Source organism: Otolemur garnettii, unplaced genomic scaffold, assembly GCF_000181295.1.
Source record: "Otolemur garnettii isolate 467f Iridium unplaced genomic scaffold, OtoGar3 scaffold00061, whole genome shotgun sequence".
NCBI classification, from domain to species: Eukaryota; Metazoa; Chordata; class Mammalia; order Primates; family Galagidae; genus Otolemur; species Otolemur garnettii.
The window spans coordinates 7,409,621-7,429,757 of NW_003852456.1; the positions used below are offsets into that span (position 1 = coordinate 7,409,621).

Below are 20,137 nucleotides of genomic sequence, written 5' to 3' on the forward strand. Positions count from 1 at the left end.
GATGTTTCCTACTGTATCCTTACATTCCCCCCCTTTATGTTATTATTGTAAAAATTGTGTCCTTCTACATTATAGGCCCAACGATACAATTCAAATTTCTTTAAATAGCTATTTCTTTAAATAGCTATTTATTCAATTACATAGGTATAAAATAATAACATATATGTATTTGAGTTTATCCTAATAAACTCAGAGTTAAGTTTTTTGAATGTGGTGGTTAATGTTTTCCTTCACATTTGCAAAAGCTTTTAAACATCGTTTATTCAAAAAATGCATTGAGTTCCCTTTTCTGTCTCCTTTATTTCTGGGACTCTAAGCGTAGGTTGGTACATTTGATGGTTTCCCAGGGTTATCTGTCATTCTTTGTTCTTTTTTGTTCCATTTCACAAACATTTGCTCCTGTTTTGTTTGTTTGTTTGTTTGTTTTTTGTTTTTTCAGGACATGCCTCAGATAAAGGGCCATTGACAGAGAACAAAATTTGAGTCAAGTCAAATAAATACAATCCCTGTCTGAGAATGTTTCTGGCAACTGTCAGACAGTTCAGTGATCATCATGCACTGAAAATGGGGCATTTCAGTAGATCTCAGTGTCTGCTAGGATGCTGTTGTTCATGACTACAGTAATTGTAGGGCTGCTGATTTCCTAGGTTACCATGAAGTCGAGAATAGGAAGATGAGCATACACATGTTAAAGCACCACACTGTTCATTGTTTAGCCATTGTTTCTTAGGAAAATATTCCTCGGATTATTGAAAGCCTTGATTAATTTTCAGTGTAGGGACAAAAATTAATTTGGGCAACTTTTGCGGGGTTCTCATGCTTCTATGGAGGACTAGATTTTTGGAAGTTCTTACTCTCCTATTCCTGTGAATTTCACTGTACTAATCAATTCCAGTATGTTTATTTGTTTTAAAGATCTAGTCAGTACACAAATCTTGTAATATGTTAGAATCATTCTTAACAAGATCAAGTCTCAGTTTCTATTTCAATTTTAAAATGCTGAATAAGGTAGTTTTGATTCTTGAAAAATTAGATAAAAACATTTCTAATGAAACTTCCTTTTAATGGCCAAGCTAAGGGGAAAAAACAGTAAGCATTACAAAATTATTTTCATGTATAGACACTGTAAGGAACACCATTCATTCAATAAACAGTTATTGTAATTCACCATTTCATCAGTGGTAACAAAGGACAGTTTACATTTACATAAACAGAAAATACTCAATTTGTGTTATTTTTTAGCCAACAAAAGCAATGTAAACTTTTATTACTGGGTAAGGATTTTTAACATTGGTAATAACAAGCATATTATGAGCATTGTTGCACTGGAAGTGTTTCTCACAAAGATAGTCTGGGGACTAAAAATGGAAAGATGAAGTCAGTGTAGGTAATTTAATTTGAATGTATTTATGATGATATTCTATCAAACAGATTGTTTGCTCAGCACAGTGCTAAAGTTGTTTCTTATTTCAAATACAACGAATCTACTCACAGTTAAAGATGATAGTCTTAGATATAGTTTTTAAAAAATAGAAGAAAAGAGACCTCAGAAAAGGTTCTAATAGCCTGGATGTGATACAGAAACTGAAATTTAATTTAAGTAGCCAAAATGACTAATTTTCCAATAAGTTTATGTTTTCTGGTACATAATTTTGTCTCAGGAGTGAAAATAAGAATCAGAATTAACTTAAGATAATGTCAAAATTCTTAACTATCTTATGCTTAAAAAAGAAAAAAAAAGAATTAAGAGGTTATGGAATATAGAAGGCCATATAAAAAATGCACTGGGCTTCACTTTAAAAAAATAGAATTTAGCTCCCAGCTTTTCTGTAATTATCTATGGAATCAATGGATAGTAGATGATTTCTTTTTTTTTTTTTCTTTTTTGGTAAGAATGAGAAGTTTCAACTCTTAAAATTGGAAAAAAAAATAAAATGGCTATTATGTAAATGAGATGAGAAACTATATTATGCCTTTATAAATGTTACAAATGAGATGTTCTTGTGACTTCCCAAGTAATATTTTCTCTAGGAAACAGCTAACAGCTGTGTTTTTAATTTTGCTTTTCCACTCCTCGTAACCCTATGACAATGATGACATATTGCAATTTGTCTGCATAGAAAATTGCCATTAGAATAACAGCTTAGAATACATCTTCATATCTTTGGGGGTTTTTTTAGTTCTATTTTTATTCCATTTCAATAATCATTAGAACTTAATATTTTTATAAAAGGTAGGGAAAGAAAGCCAGTATAAGCAGTTATTTAGTACTAAAGGCTTATACATGCAAAAAAATGTGTAATTAAATTCCAAACACCTTCAACTTGAAAACCAGGATTATTGCTTGATGAAATGAAAATTCTAAAGGGACAAGAGCAAGATAGGATAGGGACAAGTTTTAAAAGTTTTATTTTTTTAATTGTTGGGGATTCAGTGAGGGTATAAGAAACCAGTTTACATTGATTGCATTTGTTAGGTAAAGTCCCTCTTATAATTGTGTCCTTCCCCCAAAAGGTGTGTAACACACTGAGACCCCACCCCCTCTCTGTCCTCTCCCCTTCCCCACCCCCCACCATGTTCTAGGTCATTGATTGTCCTCATATCAAAATTTAGTACATAGGATTCATGCTTTTCCATTCTTGTGATGCTTTTCTAAGAATAATGTGTTCCACTTCCATCCAGGTTAATACAAAAGATGTAAAGTTTCCATTTTTTTAATGTCTGAATAGTATTCCATGGTGTACATATACCATAGTTTGTTAATCCATTCCTGGCTTGGTGAGCTTTTAGGCTGCTTCCACACTTTGGTAATTGTAAATTGAGTTGCAATAAACAGTCTAGTGCAAGTGTCCTTATGGTAAAAGGATTTTTCTCCTTCTGGGTAGATGCCCAGTAATGAGATTGCAGGATCAAATGGCAGGTCTAGCTTAAGTTCTTTGAAGGTTCTCCATACTTCCTTCCAAAAAGGTTGTATTAGTTTGCATTCCCACCAGCAGTGTAAAAGCGTTCCTTTCTCTTCACATCCACACCAGCATCTGCCATATCTTTATATTTTGTATATCTTATGCATGGGTCACTCCGCAGGTTTTGAGACAGGGTCTATTATTTCATGTCCAAGAAACACAGTAGACAGCATCCTTTCTGCATCTTCCATGCAAATTTCAACTTGCTCTGCTTATTCGTGTTGCTAAGAGGACTTCATCTGCTCCCATCCATGTGGATTTTAATATTTCTTAATTTTTGTGATTCTCAAAACTTTCATAATGACCCACTCATGTGGCTATAGGAAGCTTAGTTCAGAAAGACCCTTGTGTACAGGACAGGGCCTAGGCAGATATTTTCCAGGCTGAGAGGGTAAATGGACTCTTCCAGAGAGAACTCAGCTGATAGTTTTTCACTCTAGAGGAAACATTCCCTTTCAGTATCATCAGTTGCCTGTGTGTGGCTTGGTGGGAAGAGAGAGGGTGTTAGGAAAGATTGCAATAACTTAACTTGCAACCTGCTGTTCTGCACCTGACAGCTGAATAGATGCTTTTTCTCTGTAGGAAGCCTGTTAACCTGTTACCAGCAAGTCTGATTCTTGGTGAACCTGATACAATATTAATGAAAAGCCACAGGAAGCAGAGGAGAGGTGTGTCCCAGGCCATGTGAGGCCGCTACAACTATAGTTAATCACCTCCCAGTTCTTGTTAGAAGTTTCCTTTTCCTGCCTCTTTGAATGAAACAAAATTGAGTTTTTTCAGGATGTAACTAGAGAGAAACACTTTGAGTTTGGAATCAGAAAGATGGTCCAAAAAAGCTTATCTGTCCAACTTCAAAAGAGGACTGCACAAAAAATACAGACAGTAAGTGTAAATGATTAACTGAGAGAAAGTTCTGATAGCTTGCAGACAGGGTATTTTACTTAATTTTATATATATATATATTGCTGGCATGGTGGCTCAGATCTATAATCCCAGCACTCTAAGAGGTGGAGGCAGGTGAATTGCTTGAGATCAGGAGTTCGAGACCAACCTGAGCAAGAGCAAGACCCCGTCTCTTTTAAAACTAGAAAACCTAGCCATGTGTGCTGGTGGGTGCCTACAGTCCCAGCTACTCGGGAGACTGAGGTAGGAGAATCACTTCAGCCCCAGGAGTCTGAGGTTGCTGTGAGCTCTGATGACACCACAGCACTCTGCCCAGAGGGACAGAATGAAACTGTCTCAAAAACAAACAAATTATATATACACACTCTTTATTTAACAGTTTTCTTGAAAATTTTGTTGCAGATCAAAATTACAAAATTTAAATTTATTTAAAATTCTACCAAAGAAGTAATATAAGGCATTATATTGACTGTTAAATTTTAACATTTTTAGTGAGTGTCCCCTAAAACTCATGTCGCTGCTGATTTGTTTTTCTTTTATATACCTCCAATGTTGACATCTGTAAACTTTTACCTTTGTGTTACATTTGAATTTTTTCCCCTTCATTGGGCTTGTTTTCTTAATTTCTTCATCTTTCTTTTCTCCCTGCTGCTATTCCTTCATCTCTCCATATGTTCCAGTCAGCATGACAGATGCTGGAGACACAATGGCTAGCCACAAAACCTGGTCCCTCCTCCCTGCACCCCTGGAGTTTATCCCGGAGTATAGGGCACAAGCATGAATCAATCATATGATAAAATGTAAAATTTTTAACTGTGACAATTGCTACCCAAGAGAGTTACAGGTGCTTCAGAGAGGCTATTAACATAAAGCTGTTACCATGCTCTGATTGATAACTGTCCTGATTCAACTCTGTGAATTAATGAAAACACTCGGGTCACAGGCACATGCAGCAGCGATGCTCTTGGTCACAGACTGCAAGCTGTCAGTAGGCAGGGACAGGTCTTCGCACACTCTCCCCGCTATGGTATCCTGGGAACCATGCATGAACATACATGAATTTTTCTCCTGAGGGTGAAGAGCTATATATTTAAATGGTCAAATCAACATTTCCCTTTGGTGTCAGCAAAATGATAGCTCATGAAAATGTACTCATTTTTATGTTGCAAAACTGTCCATTATATGTGGGTCATTGCAAAAGTTTTGAGATACACAAAAATCAAGAACTGTAGAGTCTACACAGACAGAAACATATGAGGCCCTCGCAGAAAACCCATCAGCCAAGCGTTTTGAGACTTGCACAGGTGAATCAGAAAGGACACTGTCCACTGTGTTTCTTCAAAGTGAAGTAATGGACCATGACACAGTCTGTCTCCAAAATTTCATAGTGACCTACATATTAACAAACCATTTCCATTTTTTCTTTTCTTTTTTGTTTTGTATTTTAGAGAACTGTGAAAAAAATCGAGTTGCACAATTTTCTTAAAAATTTATAGTATAGGGATAATAACCGAGGTCCTGACTTAACCTTACTGTTGGTATATAGTTTGTTTTGCTGTAATGATTTCTCAGGTAGGTGGCTATATGTAATTTATATAAAATGCTTCAATTAATAATTCATTATAAACTATTGGCACAGTCACTAGAATGTGGTGATCTGTTTGCTGCTTCAAGAATACAACATAATCAAATGTTAAATTTTTGTTGCTTTACTTGAATTCCACATTATAAATTTGGAAAACATGTTTTTCCATTGTGCAGATGTATTTAGCTAAAGTAGTCATGGATAAGGATATTTTCTCAAAGAAGCCAAAAAAAAAAAATCAATGTAAAAATGTTCATATTGGGAAATAAACTTCAGTAGGAAATGATAGTAAGCTTTTATTTAAGCTATGAATCAAAACATGCATGTATTCTATAGCCAACAGGCCTAGAATACAAATGAAAGTTGGCAGAAAGAAAAATAAAAATAGTTTTGAATACTCCCAACTATTTAAGTTACGTTCAATCTATGCAGATTATCTCTATGCTTTTATTGATTACTCAAGTACTTTGTTTTTTATTTCTGCCAACTTACTCAAAATGCTTCATCAAAACAGGGCATGGTATTTCATGGTATACATATACCACAGTTTTTTGGGTTTTGTTTTTTTTACTGAGACAGTCTCACTTTGTCTCCCTGGAGAGAATGCTGTGACATCATAGCTCACAACAACCTCAAACTCTTGGGCATATGCAATTCTCTTGCCTCAGCCTCCCTAGTAGCTGGGTCTATAGGTGCCCACCACAAGGCCTAGCTATTTTTTTTTTTTGAAAAGCAATAAAAATATTGAACACTTCATGAATTTGCGTGTCATCCTTGCACAGGGGCCATGCTAATCTTCTCTGTATCGTTCCAATTTTAGTATATGTGCTGCTGAAGTGAGCATGCTATTTTGTTGTTGTTGTTGTTTAGCAGGCCTGGCCCAGCTTCCAATCCACCAGCCCCAATACATGAGACCAACACCCTAACCCCTGAGCTATGGACACCCCCACCACACACAGTTTGTTAATCCATTCATGGATTGATGGGCACTTGGGTTGCTTCTACATCTTTGCAATTGCAAGTTGAGCTGCAATAAACCTTTCAGTGCAAATGTCCTTATGATAAAATGATATTTTTTTCTTCTGGGGAGTTATCTAGTAATGGAATTATGAGGTCTACTTTTAGCTCTATAAGTATTCTGCATACTTCCTTCTTTCCTTTCTTTCAAAAAAGGCTGCATTATTTTGCAGTCCCACTAGCAGTAGAAGTGTTCCCTTCTCTCCACACCTATGCCAGCATCTGCAGCCTTGAAACCTTGTGATGTGTGATATTCTCATTGGGGTTAGGTGACATCTCAAAGTGGTTTTGATTTGCATTTCTCTGATGACTAGGAACAATATGCATTTTTGCATATACTGTCTATTTGTCCTCTTGGGAAAAGATTTTGTTCACGTGTCTTGCCCAGTGATTAATTGGGTTGTTTGTTCTTTTATTGTTGAATTGTTTGAGTTCTTGGTAGATTCTGGTTATTAGCTCTTTCTCAGAGATAACATGCAAATATCTTCTCCCATTCTGAAGTTGTCTGTCTCCTTTTTTGATTGTGTCTTTAGCTGAGCAGAAGCTTTTAAACTTGATCAGATCCCATTTATTTAGTTTTGTTGTTGCTGCAATTGCCCATGGGGTCATCTTCATCAGTTCTTTCCAAAGGCTGATATTGTAAAAAGTTTTTCCCACATTTTCTTCTGGAGTTTTTATCATTTCGTGTCTCAGAATTAAATCTTTTTCCAGTGTAAGTTAATTTTTGTGAAGTGGTGAGAGGTGCAGGTCCACTTTCATACTTTTACGTGTGGTTAACCAATTCTCCCAGGACTATTCTTTTTTTTTTGAGACAGAGTCTCACTATGTCACCCTTGGTAGAGTGCTGTGGCATCAGGGCTCACAGTAACCTCAAATTCTTGGCCTAAAGTGATTCTCTTGCTTCAGCCTCCCAGGTAGGTGGTACTACAGGTGCCTGCCACAATGCCCAGCTATGTTGTTGTTGTTTAGCAGGCCCAGGCTGGGTTTGAACACACCAGCCCCAGTGCATGTGGCCAGTGCCCTAAGCACTGAGCTATGAGTGCCAAGCCCAGCACTATTTCTTTTTCTTTATTATTAATTTATTCATTTTTGAGACAGATTTTCACTCTGTTGCCCTCAGTAGAGTGCCATGACATCACAACTCACAGCAACCTCAAAGTCTTGGCTTAAGGGCTTCTCCAACCTCAGCCTCCCAAGTAGCTGGGACTACAGGCACCCACCACAATACCAGCTATTTTTTGGTTGTAGTTGTCACTATTGTTTAGCAGGCCCACGCCGGGCTATAACCCGCCAGCCTCAGTGTATGTGGCCAGCATCCTACTCACTGAGCTACAAGTGCTGATCCCAGCACTATTTCTTGAAAGGATTCTTTTCCCCAGTGTATACTTTTGTTTGGTTTATCAATGATCAGATGGTGATATGAGTCTGGTCACCTCTAGGTTCCCAATTCTGTTCCATAATCCTATGTCTCAATGATTATGCCAATATGACTAACCATTTAAGTGAATCACTACTTTCTCCTATGGCCCTTCCCACTCATAGCTCAAAACTGCCTTTCAGGGCTTCAGAGAGTGGAGACCTCTAAGGACCAGTCTTCTTTCCTCTAAGACGGGGTTGGTGAGGGTGGGGACAAATCTTTCAGGTGAAGCCCCTAGACTAGGTTAGTAAGCAGATGGCAGGCCCAACTTTCCCAGAGAGTGGGGTCAGAACCAGCCAGAGAAGGTCAAACATAGCCCCATCACTGACCCTGTTAGTAACAGATGGAAATACCTATTAAGAGGATGGAAGGAGTGGCTCATGCCTATAATCTTAGCACTCCAGGAGGATTGCTTGAGTTCAGAAGTTCAAGACCAGCCTGAGCTGGTCTCTGCAAAAAAATAGACAAACTAGCTGGTTGTTGTGGTGGGCATCTGTAGTCCCAGCCACTCAGGAGGCTGAGGCAAGAGGATCTCCTGAGCTCAGGGGTTTGAGGTTGAAGTGAGCTATGATGCCGCAGCACTGTACCCAGGGAAACAGAGTAAGACTCTGTCTCAAAAAACTCAGTTGAGATTTTTGAAAATTTGTTTAAAAGTGCCTAAATATCTTCCATTATAAGGGCAACATCTACAAAATTTATGTTATTGATATTTGAGTTTTCTTTGAATTAAAATATAAATGGCATTCTGAGCAAATTTGAGAGGGCAGGGGGCAGATTTTTAATTTTTATCCACATCTTATTTTTTGAGTCCTAGCAATTGATACATTGCCATAACATTTGTTAAGAGGTTGGGATTATGTAAAATAATGTAACATGCATTTGTGTTTTATGCAGCAGTTAAAAATATGCACATATTTTACAAATGTAAGCCTGATTTGTTTTAAGGTTTTGGCTCTAAAATATAGAGATGACTTCTACTCTAAGATGTTGCATATATTTTCTTAAAAATACAGCCATAAGATCATTAAACTTTCAAGTAAACAGTAAGATATACCTTACAATTTGAGAGACAACTACATTTTATTTTCCTTACACAGACATCTACAAGCAATGATTATTTTTTTGCCAAGTGCTATTTAAACATAGCAACATCTACAAGAAAAAATAACTGAATATTGAGAAATTTGTTTCATTCTTTTCAAATTATATCAATGAAATTGAAGCATCCTTAGTTGAAGGGGGAAAATCTACAAATTCACATATATGCGCATTCGGAATGTACATTTTGTTGTAGTAAATGGACTTTTTAATGATCCATTCAGGGAGGAAAATTTGTTTCCCAGCAGGAATTCCACGGATTTCAAAACTGTCTGAATGCACAATAATAAAATTACTGGAGCTCAGGTATTGCCTTTTTTATTATTTTTAGCATCTGCCACTCTTCCACGAAAGCTCATTCATTCATTCTGTCACCTAATTATCATCATGGCAAGTTACGGCAGACCACATAGCTTGGGCAGGGAATCAAAGATAACATATTTTGTACAGAGAAACAATTTTAGCTGCATTCCCTTCTTCTCCAGACACATCTCAGCCATTTTATTAACTCATTCTCAGAGAACCAGACTATAGTCCATTTACACGGTCCTGAATCATCCTGAATAAAATCTGCATTTTACAGAGAAATCAGTGATGTGAATATTGAGTATGCTAATAGAGACGGCTCTCCAAATAGGGGGATTTTCAAAAGTTTATTTTTTATATCTCATATATAGCGAAAACACGACTAAATGTTCATTTTAATTCTCTTCACAATTTGCTTCAGTTATGTTTAAACTAGAAAAATGCATTGCAGTGGAACGGATTTCGTCTGCCATAATAAACGAGACCAGGATTGTGTTTCAGTTCATTTTAAACTATTATCATGACAACTAACTTTCTCACAAAAATTAATGAATAAATTTACCGAATAGAGTTATGAAACATTACTGTGATTTAGGTTGAGACATTTAGTACTAGGGCATATTATAATTTGTAACAGACATTAAAAGGTGGTAAATTTTGTTCAAGACCACCATTCAAGTTGCTGCAAAAGATGTTATGTCATTCCTTTTCCTGGCTGAGTAATACTCCATGGTTATACATACTGCAGTTTCTTTATCCACTCATGAGTTGCTGAGCACGTAGGTTTCTTCCTCATCTTTGCGATTGTGAATTGTGCTGTGCTAAACACTGCACTTCACTGTGCTGTGAAGGGATCTTTTTGATGAAATGACTTCTTTTCCTTTGTGTAGATGCCCAGTAGTGGGATTGCTGGGTCTAATGGAAAGTCTACATTTAGTTCTTTGAGGAATTTCCTGTTTTCTACAGAGGTTGTATTAATTTACAATCCCAACAGTGTTTAAGCAATCCTTTTTCTCTGCATCAGCACCAGTCCAGTAATAATGGACATTCTGACAGGAATAAGATGGTGTCTCCTGGTGGTTTTAATTTGCATTTTCCTGATGATTGGTGACATTGAGCATTTCCTCGTATGTTTGTTCACCAATTGTCTATCTTCTCTTGAAAAACTTCTCTCCATGTCTTTTTTTCCACTTTGTAATGGGATTGTTTATTTTTTTTCTTGCTAATTTGCTTGAGTTCTTTGTAGACCCACCACACCCGGCTAGTTTTTCTATTTTTAGTAGAGATGAGGTTTTGTTTTTTCTCAGGCTTGTCTCAAACTTCTGAGCTCAAAGGATCCTCCTGCCTCGGCCTCCTACACTGCCAGGATTATAGTCATGAAACCTCACACTCTGCCAAAGTTTTCTTTTTCATTTGTTTTTTTAATTGTTGAGTGACTCTGACTCTGTCACACTCTGTGTCCTGGCATCCTAGCTTATAGCAACCTCAAACTCCTGGAGTCTTTATATGTTGAGTAGAGATAGGGTCTCCCTTTCTGCTTAGGTTGGTCTCGAACTCCTGAGCTCTGGTGATCACCTGCCTTAGCCTCCCAGGTTGCTGGAATTATAAGCATGAGCCAAAGCACCTGGCCTTTTTTAGTAACTCGGGAGGTCCAACAATTAAGTTTGCTGAATATCAATCACTACAATCATCTTTGAGGTCCTCCCCTTGGGAAGCTGGGCACCAACACCAGTGTCTAGTTCACACTCAAATCAATTTTAGAACTCTTTTTCTGGAATTTCCATCACAGCTGTCACTGTACAACACACAAAAACACACAACTATAATGGACACACTCAGCAAGACACTGTCACACATCCACATGAACACAGCTATGAGATACTGATATGCCAAGGTATGAAAACCTGTTTGTACTGCTGCCAATGTAAGTGCAAGGTTGCAAGTTTCCAAACTTAATTATAAGACCACATATGACAGTTCTGATAGCTATTCCAGGAAAAAAGTTCCAAAATTGCTTTGAAGGGTAGACGAGGCCCTGGCGTTGGTGCGTAGCTTCCTAAGGGAAGTTCCTGGAAGATGACTGGAGAAGTGTTCAGCAATGAGGTAGGTAGCACTCGTTCTAGGGAGCTGATAAACTTCACTGTCAGTCCTCATACCTACAAAAGGAAGTTCCTCACACAGCTAAGTCACCACCCTCATGCCTTCTTGCCATAGGTTTGAATATCTGGTACCAGGAATAGCATGGGGGTCTCACCACAGCCTCCTTCGCCCAACCTCTCCCACCAGTCCAACTCACTTTTCACTTCCTCAAACACTGCTTGGATCATGACCCATGTTGGGTGACAATTATTTTTCTTTTGGTCCAACCAGTGAAAATTATTTAAACCTTGTCCATTTTCCTTTTTGTTTTAAGTAGGAAAATAAAGAGCAAAACTCATGGCACAGCCAAGCTATCATTGCCCAGCTATTTGTGTCAAGTACCATGTAGCCTTCTGTTTCATTAAATTCATTAAGTCTGTTAAATTCCTCAAGCAGATTCTGCTCTGTTTTATCTCCTGATTCCTGATTTTACATTGTATTTTACTGGGTATGCTACTACTTCCCACCCGCATGAAAATAGGTGCAGTATAATTCTTAGATCTAAGGCTTTCCTGCAAAAACTTCAAATGTTGCCCCATCTCCCCTGGTTTCAGTTCAAAGTTCCTCTGTGTGGTTTACAAGATTCTCTGCTTCATCTATTTAATTTCATCTCCCGTGATTTCTCACCGTGTACTCTACTGTAGTCAGGCCCACTTCCTTAAGGTTTTCTGAAGCTGTCACCCACATTCTCACCTATGCTTTCTTTGCAGCCGATCATCTTGGGTCTAACTCTGTTTGTCCCTACTCTTACATAAACCCCTCCTTCTGCCCAGAGGGACAACTTCACACATAAGCTTCCTTATGAAGCTTCCTATAATTACTCATGCATATATCCCTTTTTTAATATTAAACATTTCCGAGCTGCAAAAAGTAGTCCACACAAGCATGATACATGTTACATTGACTCCTTAATTATAAACTTCAGGATTTTTGCAGGTAGGAATCATGCCTGAAACTTCTGATGTTTCACAACAATGTCTAACATAAGGTTGAAGATTCAGTCAGGAAACATTTTCTGACAGAGCTAGGCTCAGTCAACTCTTTTGTGTGCTGATTTACAGGCCCTTTGGATACCAGAAACCCTTCCCCCACTTTCTGTTCCCAAGGCTGATTAACTACTGTTCTAGTTAATGAGAAGAAATAACATGAGGCAGATTCAAGCAGGTATGTCTCCCATCCGTCCCTCTGTTCTCCTGTGTTTTCTTAATGATAAAATAGCAAGACAAACAGGATTTGTGACAGATTTCAGGAAGACAAGTAATACGCCTGTGTTGTTTTAAACCATGGAAACTTTTATGTTTGTCTCTTGCAGCAGCTACGTTTAATTATCTTTAGCAATATGAGGCTAATAATGATTGCATATATGTTTATGGAACCTCCAAATATTAATCCAAGGTATGTATTTATCTAGAAGGCCAGAGCCCTGACACTCACTTAAGAATATCCTCAAAGTAAATGAGCATTGTCCTTGTCCACAGCAAACAAAAGCAAATATTTCATCATTTCTCAGTTACAGTCCACACTGGCTTGAACTGGATTGTAACATCAGACATGGATGATACTATCTCTGAATCTACCAAAATGTTTTCTTTATTTTTTTTTCTTTCAGAGACAGAGTCTCACTATGTCACCCTCGGTAGAGTGCCATGGCATCATAGTTTACAGCAACCTCAAACTCTTGGGCTCAAGAGATTCTCTTGCCTCAACCTCCCAGTAGCTGTGACTATAGGCACCTGCCACAACACCTGGATTTTTTTTTATTATTGTTGTCATTGTTTAGCAGGCCCTGGCTAGGTTTGACCCCACTAGCCCCGGTATATGTGGCCAGTGCCCTAAAGCTTTAAAATCACTGAGCTATGGGTGCCAAGCTGGAAGGTTTGTAATCTTAGTTGGAAATACTGCTGGTTACTGGTTGATCAAGATTAACTCTGGACTTTGGACTTTTATTCAAAGTTCTTTTGGCCTTAAAAGAAAGGCAGGGCATGGTGGGTTACACCTGTAATCCTAGAACTCTGGGAAGCCAAGGTGGGTAGATGGCAGGAGGAGGCAGGTGCCTGTAGTCCCAGCTACTCAGGAGGCTTAGGCAGGAGAATCACTTGAACCCAAGAGTTTGATGTTGCAGGGAGCTATGATGATGCCAGGGCACTCTACCCAGGGTGACAGAATGAGACTTGGTCTTTAGATTTAAAAAAAAAAAAAAAAAAAAATAGGAGCTATTAAAAGAAGTCAAAAGAGCCCTAGAGTCTTCACTAAGAAAGACAGACATCCCTGACACACAAGCCTAAAGCCACTGGCTGAACAGAAGGACACCCCCACCAACATGGCAGCCATCATACAGCTGTCAAGTGGTGTAAAGTTGGCATTATTGAAACTTCACGTGTGCTAACATCAATTATTTACACAGATAAGGAGAGAGCTAACATGAATAATTTAACTTACCATGACTAATGAGATTGCTTGAGGAAGCCCCAGATTTCATTCAGAAAATCTCATGATCCTAAGGCTGTGAGACACATCTAGCAGTTGTTCAGAGCCCTCTCTCCATGGAACAGCACGTCTAAATCACGGTAATGACCACTATTTTAAAGTCTTTTGCAACAAAAGGTGCCATTGTCTCTCACCTGATAGGCGGCCTTAGACACTGTAAAATATATCTATTTAAACCTTGCCATTTTTAGAGAGAAAAATAAGAGTATAGTTTCACTACTACAGAATAAGAAAAATCAATATTTTAAAAGCTTAAAAATGCAATAACAACTATCATTCTGAAGGCTTTAGAGCAAAGTGAGTGATGAAAATGAAGGTAAAGTAGTAAATTTTCTCACACTTCCCCTTGAAGCCCACTGTGTTCATTTATCAAACGCCTAAAAGCATTGTGATGTGTGCTTGTGCAACCGACCCAAAAATAGGTGGTTTGACAAAAGCATGCTATTAACAAATACATACGATTCCATTAATTGGGAGTAATAACAACTAACTTGCTCTTGGGGAATAGCATCGCCCATGTAATATAGAGAAAATCAAATTTCAATGTCTATACAATCAAGGAAATATGAACAGCTAATTAATTGGATGAAAGATCACAATAGCAACTTCCACTTCTTTTCATTACTTCTGTATAATAATTAAATAAATGTTCATTCACAGGTATGTATTGATTTCTTTTAATCTCATAGTAATACATATAGATGATACAATTTTCTTCCTTCTTAACCCGTTGAGATCTGTGGAGACACTGGATTCTGGAAGGTGGCTCTCAGAAGTTATTAAACTCATGATGATATGTGTGGGACCACTTTGAAAAGAAAGGCCCTGGTCAGTCCATTCTCACATACACAGCCCCGCTACGTCAACAGAGAGGGGTCTATAACCTATGTTTATGAAATACTCTTCTTTGATGAAAAAAAGTAAGTCCAATGAAATATGAAGGTTATGATAAGAAAGCTATGTTTCCTTTCAATCAAATAATCTCTCACATTCTTTTGAGAATCTTTATGAAATGGACTGAGATTCTGACAGGTGAAATTCAAAATAGCAAGTTACAAAGTATGAAGGTTTGTTTCTGTTCCACTTCTCCCTCTCTCTGAGTTTCCTTTGTTTCCTTGTTTTACGTGTTCTTCAGTTTTACTCATTTCTTTAAAATGGCATTTTTTAAAAAACACACTAGAAAAGATCACTTAGGTAAGTGTTATGCATGGACAATTTTTAAAGCATTGTTATCAGAGCCAATATGGAATGTTCCAGAATATGTAGCTGACATTTTGGGTGCACATTGTCAAGTTGACCTGTGTGGGAAACAAAGTGAGGCACTACTGACAATCACCTTAAAGAGCCTTCAGATGTTTGTAAACCACCCAGTGTCCCCTCTGTGACTTATGGCAGTTTTTTGGTAAGCATCATGATCTATGATTTTCTAAACAGATACTGCCATTTTTGTTATCTAGAGACTATGAACGTAAACAGTCTACTAAAATATTTTAAACAAGCAGATAGTTTATTCAAAACAAAATACAGCAAAATATCAAGATAAATGGTAAGGCTTTCAACTCCTAATTTACAAGTTGGTGAAGTCCCAAATGCTCTAACTTCCTGTCGATTTAATTCTTTAAAGATTCATGTCAGCTGAAAAGATGGTATTGACTTTTTCTATGATTTAGTAATGGCCAAAATAATATCATTTTTGATGTACAAAAAATAATTTCCCCCAGAGATCGTGGGATTTGACACAGAACAGAGTTAGCTTATAATTGGCTTCAGAATTGTCAAACTTTCTAACGCCCCTCCAAGTATCTTGGAGCTGTCTGAATGCCATAATAAATCAGCCTTGCTGGGACCAAAGTTCAACAGCTAAGGCAAAGAAGTTCCCTTGCAGTGAAAAGACAATTTGCCAATACTCATAAAAAAGCCAACTCTGGTTTTCCAAACATTTGAAAATGAATTTACTTATCAAAATTATTTTCCACTGATAGATCTATTTGACATGCCCTAAGAGGGTATATGGATATGTATTTACAAACAAATGTGTACAACCTTAATTTATGCCTGGTGCTTATATGTACACACAAATAAATAGTTCAGTGTTTCTCAACTGTTTTTACCTCACAGCACACTTGAAGCTATAGTTAAACTTCCATGGCACACTTAAGTGATATTGATTCCAAAAAGGGAAGATACTTACTGTGCTTTGAACTTAATTCAAAAATAATTCAATGAATGATCTTTTTTTTTTTTTTTTTGAGACAGTCTCACTATGTCATCCTTGGTAGAGTGTCATGGCATCACAGCTAACAGCAACTTTAAAGTCTTTGGCTTAAGCAATTCTCTTGCTTCAGCCTCCCAAGTAGCTGGGACTACAGGTGCCCACCACAATGCCTGGCTATTTTTTGGTTGTAGTTGTCATTGTCCTTTGGCAGGCCCAGGCTGGGTTTGAACCCACCAGCTCCAGTGTATGTGGCTGGTGCTCTAGCCACTGAGGTACAGACACCAAGCCTTGAATGATTTTTTAAAATTTTTGCAGCACACCTAAGATCCTCTCATGGCACACCAGCTAAAAATCATTTAAACAATTGTCATACTTATTATATTTTAAGCCTATAGTAGGTTAAGTCTCATGATACACACTGTAAGTATTTAATGTGTGTGCTATGTAGCAACAAGTCAGTCACAAAAAATGGCTGAGAACAGTGACCCTGGTTATTCAGATAGATACATGTGGAATAGATATTTATTCATATCCATATTTCCCCAGGGACCCCTATTTCTATGACCTAGATCTCATGAATTTTTCTTCACTTTCTAAGATGTCCAGCTGCCATAATATAGATACACATTTTTAAAACTTGAAAGTATTACCCACAAAAATAATGAACCCTATCACTATTTTTTCTAAGAAAAATCCCAACTATACTTTTTTTTTAAAGAAAGGTATTTTTTAACTTTTTTCTTTGCCAACCCTCATCCCCACAATGTAGCCAATAAAAAATGGCACTTAGATGCAGATTGTGTATCACCAAAAAGAGCACATGACTTTATCAGCTATTGTATAGTTACAAGGGTAGATTTTTTTTGATAAAAGTTTACAACGTGAACAAACCCACCTTTTGTCAGTAACGTGTGACTGTTGGTTTCTGACCAGCTCCCTGTTTGCAGGACTCCTGAAGGCAGAAGGAAACATCAGAACAACGGGCAGTAGTTAAGAGGCTCAGAAAATTTCTACTGACTTAGAAAATGTTTGTTTTAAATTTAGTGTTTTAACTTCAAATATATTTTTCTTGCAAACGTTTCTTTAGGGATATTTGCACCAAAATGTACTTATTGTGCCATCTTCAGGATGTTTTTAGAATATAGATCCATGAAACGTATTAGAATTTACTATCTTTGATGGGTTTTTAAATTATTATTTTAAAGTTATAAGAGGTTTTGTTTTATATTTATTTTAAATTATAGAATGTGTTGGTTAAAATTTTACTATAAAGCAAAATAATTCAAACTTTAATGTATGTGGGAATATAGATACATCAAAAAATATATATATGGTCTTCTCTCTTACCCAACTCTCTCCTTCCTTCTAAAATATAAAATAAACTTTTATACTCTAAAAAGTGTATAAATGTGTGTGCATATGCACATATGCAGTTTCCAAAGCAGTCATCTATCATCTTATTCAGTATTTACAGCATCATTCTAATGCAAACTCGTATCTCCTTTTACAAATGAGAAAACTCCAGTTTAAAGATATAAATTAATTTGTTCAAAGTTTCAAAGTTATTGAACTTTAGCAAAGATTCAAACTTGTGTCTTTTTACAAATGATAATCCTGAATAAGACCTTAGAAAACACGCTGTTTTTCCTAGTTTTTTACAAAAATGGATGCCCCATGGATTTCAATGAATGGCAGGAAGTCACCTCAACAATTAGAAGAAGAGCTGGAATAATAACCTGGATCTCTCAAATTAGGTCCAATGTTTGTTCTGCCATAAGATATTGTGTCCTCCTTGGAGACTACAGGAACTCCTGGAGACTGTTTAGAACCTTCCTGTTCTTGGGAAGTTTAAGGGGATTTTAAGTCTGCAAAGAAAAGAACTGACTGGAAGGAAAGGGGAAGGGAAAGAGGGGGCATTGAGGAGGACGCAAGAATCCAGTAATGATCTTATGAATTTAAACAGCATGAGGAAGGTTACCAGCTGCTTATTCTATTCCCTGCTTTTTAAAAAAGTACCCAGATTACAACACAATGGTTAAGTTCCATTAGAGTGGTGATGTATGTGTGAACATTCTGGGGATAGTGGGAGGGACCTAAAGTACAGTCCTGGGTTGGTTTCCACCATCCATGAACAGCTCCATCCATGTCCCCATGTGTATTTTGTAAATATTTATTGTTTTCCACACATGCTAGGACAAGAAAAGGAATTGGATTAAGCACTGATACAGGGAATTCATGCCTTGGCAGAGCTGCTATAAATACAAGAACCCTATCCATTTATGAAAAAGAAGTCAGAAGTGAAATTTATTTCCTTAAAACAGAGTTTAGGAATAAGCAACTCATGTCTTCCCAGTGGTTAATTGACTTGGGTCTGGGAAGCAAAGACATCAACAAGGCTACAATAGCAATTCCAGCCGGCCAGGCACAGTGGCTCACGCCTGTTATCCTGCACTCAGAGGCCAAGGCAGGTGGGTTGGCTGAGCTCAGGGGTTCACAGACCAGTCTAAGCCAAAGAGAGACCCGTCTCTGAAAATAGCTGGGCACTGTGGCAGGCACCTATAGTCCTAGGTACTAGAGAGGCTGAGGCAAGAGAATCACTTGAGCCCAAGAGTCTGAGGTTGCTGTGAGCTGTGATGTCACAGCATTCTACCAAGGGTGACAAAGTGAGACTCTGTCTCAAAAAGAAAAATTATAATTATTGTAAGTGTCTACCTATTCATTATAGATTTTAGTCCAGGGGTTAGCAAACGATGTCCCATGGGCCAAATCCAGTTCACAGTTTGTGTAAATGAAGTTTTAACAGAACACACCTATGCCTGTCCATTTAAGTCTTGTCAGTGGGAAATTCCTTGCTAATACAGAAAAGTAGCTAGACGGAGACCGTATGACCTGCAAAGCCTAAAATCTTTACTATCTGGCCCTGTAGAGAAGAAACTTGCCAACTTGTCTCAATCCATCATACTCTAAGTTCTCAATTTCTTATTTATATATCTAGGTTATTCCAATTTAATAATCTATGTTTGGGATTTTAGTCTCAACAATAGCAAAGAATTATAATTTCAAATTTCAATCCTTTTTTTTTAATTGTTGGGGATTCATTGAGGGTACAGAGAACCAGGTTACACTGATTGCATTTGTTCAGTAAAGTCCCTCTTATAATTATGTCCCACCCTCAAGACGAGTGTCACACACCATGACCTCCCCAACCCTCTCAATGCCTGTAATCCCAGCCCTCTAAGAGGCCAAGATGGGTGGATCCCTTGAGCTCAGGAGTTCAAGACCAGACTGAGCAAGAGAAAGACCCTATCTCTATTAAGAGAAATAGAAAAACTATCTGGATGTGGTGGTGGGCACCTATAGTCATAGCTATTTGGGAGGCTGAGGCAAGAATTTGCTCAAGCCATGAAGTTTAAGGTTGCTGTGAGCTATGATGATACCATAGCACTCTACCCAGGGTAACAGAATGACACTCTGGCTCAAAAAATAAAATTGAATTCTTTCATTTTTTATTTTATGAACAATTATCATGTAGCAATTAAAAATCAACAAATCAACAAAAAATTCTTAAATCTCATTAGCAACAGAGGATATAATTTATAATAAACAATACAAGAACATTTATCATAATGAACAATACAATAATATAACAATAAACAATATAATAAATAACATAACAATAAATAACATAATTCTCACCTATTACCTAAAAATTTTTTTAAATTTAATCTTTTGAGGAAAATCTCATAGAAACAAAGATTAAACATGGGGTACCACTATGGTTTCCATGAGTCCCCCAAAGCCCACGTGTTAGGAATTTAATCCACAATGTGACAGTGTTGCAGGTGGGTCATTTAAGAGGTGGTTCATCCATGAGGGCTAGGCATCACTGATGGACTAAAGCTGTTTCCCTGACAAAAGGCTATGTTCAGCCCCTTCTTTATTCTCTCAAGTGCTTACTCTCTCACTCTCTCTCTCACTCTCTCCCTCTCCCTCCTCCTCCCCCTCCC

The 20,137-nt window shown here is 37.5% G+C and overlaps 1 non-coding gene across 1 annotated transcript; it reads right to left on the reverse strand.

Moving 5' to 3' along the window:
• Positions 1–6,188: 6,188 nt before the first annotated feature.
• Positions 6,189–6,295, reverse strand: LOC111726333. Its single transcript, XR_002774138.1, has one exon. It is a non-coding gene; the product is annotated as a U6 spliceosomal RNA (small nuclear RNA).
• Positions 6,296–20,137: the final 13,842 nt, after the last annotated feature.